General features: G+C 34.1%; 1 non-coding gene across 1 annotated transcript; it reads right to left on the minus strand.

Annotated features, from left to right (window-relative positions):
- Positions 1-1,154: 1,154 nt before the first annotated feature.
- On the minus strand, positions 1,155-1,277 carry LOC115070217. The gene has a single exon (XR_003849414.1). It is a non-coding gene; the product is annotated as a U6atac minor spliceosomal RNA (small nuclear RNA).
- Positions 1,278-3,444: the final 2,167 nt, after the last annotated feature.

Here is a 3,444-nt window from a genome sequence, read left to right on the forward strand (position 1 = left end):
AGATGAGCTGCAGGAACACAGGTAACCCAGATATTAGGACTAATTTTACATCTTGCCCTTGAACGAATTTACAAATTGATGATATTGTTGAGAGGTCATGGAAACTAGGGGGTGAGAAGGAAGGGTAGCAGGGTTCATTCTAAAAGGAAATGTCTTGTTCTTGTACAGGTACTTGACCTGTTTCTGTTTCTCTCTCTTGCACCTACTCTCAACTCTTTCAAATTGCTCTTATTTGGTCTATTATATGTGGTTAATCATAACATTCAACTTCATCTCAGACCAAGAGTAATGGACCCAAGGACGCAGAAACATTAACACCAAGACCCAAAGTAATCTTTCTTTCTGTAAGTTTTTGAGTAGGTATTTCTTCATAGTGATGGCAAACAATAACAACAACAATGTTTAGGATGTTATATAAAAGGAAGCATGAAAAAGTAAACATTCATTTCAAAGAGTTTTGGAGACTTGATTTCAAAGACCTGAGTGCTGGCATGCCTTCTCAGTGTATAGATGTGATATGTGGTTTAAAGTTCTCATATCTAGAGCAGCAAGTCTTTGATATATTCTTTTATAACCTGAATTATCATGCTTTTGCTGCCTTATGATTCCTAAGCTTCTACCGAAATAGCATATTATATGACCTCATGCTCCTGATTCTATCAAGAATATTTGGTCATGGTCACTTTTTAGGTTGTAGATTTGATGTCCTTCTTCTTTCTGACTGAAAGATCTAACAAGCCTCTGCTTGATATCACAGTCATTTGAAGACAATGAAAGATTTCATCTGAATAACAACTATATTTACTCACAAAGTATCTACCTAAGGATATCATGTCATTTGGTTTACTATTTAGCACAGGAAATTTGGAAATAGAGAATATGCATAGGGTTTATAGTGGAGCTCACATAAAGATTTTGGGAGAAATAAAACACTCCTTTCTGCAATAGGTAATAAAGAGGAAAGAATGAGTATTTAGCCTTCATTCACTATGTACATCCCCCCTGTACCCTGCCGACAGGAATTCATGCATTTTGTCATATATATTAATGTCATAAATCAAGTCAGTTTTGTGTGCCCTAATGTCACTCAGAGTAAGTTTGTCCACTGGAGCCTGTTCAGTGTGTCTAGAGACACTCCTTCGCAGAAGATTTTTTTAAAAAGTGGCTAGATGCCACAAAGTAGGTGGCAATTCCTTAAGCATATGCAGGTTGTTAGCCCAAGGACCTCTTCCATCTTTGTCAAAGGGAATTCTAACCTCTTCTCTTTTATACAACACTGCAATTTTATACATATATATATATACTAATATATTGGTGTCTCAACATATATATATATAAAAAAAAATATTGGTGTCTCAACCAACAAGGAGAAACCCACCTTCTCAGGTAATTGAACTTGAGGCAGTGTATCACTCCTGCACTTGAAGATCAGCTGAAGAGTATCCAGCTGCTCAAATGTATTCAAGTTAATTTACTCCAAACTCCATTTATAAGATAGAAAACTGAAGAAGACCGCATTCATTTAAAAGCCCTTTTTGGAAAAATACATGCATTTTCATCATTGCCATTAGTTGAATCTTAGGAAGTTATATATAAATGTTTTTTTTTTAACTAAAGACACACTTGTGTGCACAATATTCAAAGACCGTGTTTACAAGGAAGAAGGGAACGACATATCCTGGAAAGAAGTAGCAGTCTGGTGTAGGAAGAGAGGTGTGTAATAATTATTTGCATTTAACAAGGCACGCTGAAAGTACTAAGCTTCAGGTCTCAGTTTGTAGCATGTGTATCACATACTGTCCTGTAATGATCAATCCTTTGTGTCAAATTGGATAGTTTGTTGTACCCAGGTATTTGATTATTGCTATAGATATTCTGCCATGAGTTTTATTGAATTTATTCTTAATGACTTTTATAGTGCATATTTGTTGCAGCTTAAAACATGATGCAATGTGACACATCTAGATAGTAAAATATCTATTAGAGTAAAATAAATTATCATGCTCATCATCCCACATACTTACATTTTTATGACATGAACAGCTAAGATCTACCACAAAACAAAAGTCCTTGTAATGTATTTACTAGATGAAAATAGAATTCGGATCACTCCTCTCCAGAAAGATTACTGACTGTGTGTGCACGGACCTCATTAGAACAGTTGGAGGTAATTAAAAAAAAATTACTGACCTCCACCAGAGAAGAGAGAATTTTTCCAACATTTGACCTTCTGACTAAAATGGAAATAGTATCTCTTGTCTGTGGTTCCTGGCTGTTCATGTTCTCAACAGAGTGTAGACTTCTCTGCAATCTCATAAGTTAATTCCTAATATTAATTCCCCTTCATGTCTTCCTGCTTTATCTGTCTATTAACCCCTATCTCTCAATCTCTCTATTCTTCAATCTCTCAGAATCTCTCTAAAGGTGGTTGTTAAAAGTTGATACTGAAATCTAATAAAGAAACTTAGACTCCAAAGTGGAAGGTATACTGAGCAAAGGCATGTGTGTGAGATTGCATAAACACATAACATGTCATTTCATGACACATAAACAAGGAGTTTAGGGTTGAGAACAAACCCACTGCCAGCAAAAAAATTTAGAGGGACCTCTTGGACCTAAATTCTGATGCTATTTTTTAGCCATTAAAGTACAAAGCATATTAATATTATTTGGCATTTATCTCTCATTCTGAACTAAGTGGATCTAACAAGCTCTATCTTCAAAGTACAAAGTCAAAGTAAGTAGATATATGTCTTATTTGATCAAATTGACCTTCCATATTCATAGGCTAAGATTAACTTGAGCACTCTATCTTGTTTATGGGAATAATACCTTTACTGTCTTTGTTCTGTAGAACAACATGAGATTTATGTTTGAAAGTTCATATTATCTCTTGTTTTTTTCACAAATATTTATCTCTTTTTGTTTAATATCTGTCAATATGTTATAATATCAAATTATAAAATTTCAATGGCTGCATATAATCATTATATATTTAAATCATGAAAAAGTTTAAAGAGCTAACAAGCTCCACAAAATAATGCTTTGTTTTGTTTTTTTGGTGTATGCATAATGAGGGGTTTAAATATTCATGAAATAATTTTAAGAAATGCAAATAGGAACATATCCCATGTTAACTGACAAGAAGAAAGCTAATACTGTCAAAATGTCAATACTACCTACAGTAAAATACAAATTCTAGGAATAATTATCAAAATACCAATGAAGCATTTCATAGGACAAGAATTAAAATCTCCAGTGTTTGTAGTAAACCATAAAGGTTGTCAAATATTCAAAGCAATCATGAGCAATGTGAGCAGCACATTGGAGCTAATCTATCAGCACAAAGCAGCATGGCTCTGGCACATAAATAGACAAAGGAGGTGGAAGAATTTTGCCATCAGGCTTCATGTCTACAGTCAATGAACTTTGGTTATTTATTTA

The sequence above is a fragment of the Nannospalax galili genome, unplaced genomic scaffold, assembly GCF_000622305.1.
Source record: "Nannospalax galili isolate Female #2095 unplaced genomic scaffold, S.galili_v1.0 scaffold293, whole genome shotgun sequence".
NCBI classification, from domain to species: Eukaryota; Metazoa; Chordata; class Mammalia; order Rodentia; family Spalacidae; genus Nannospalax; species Nannospalax galili.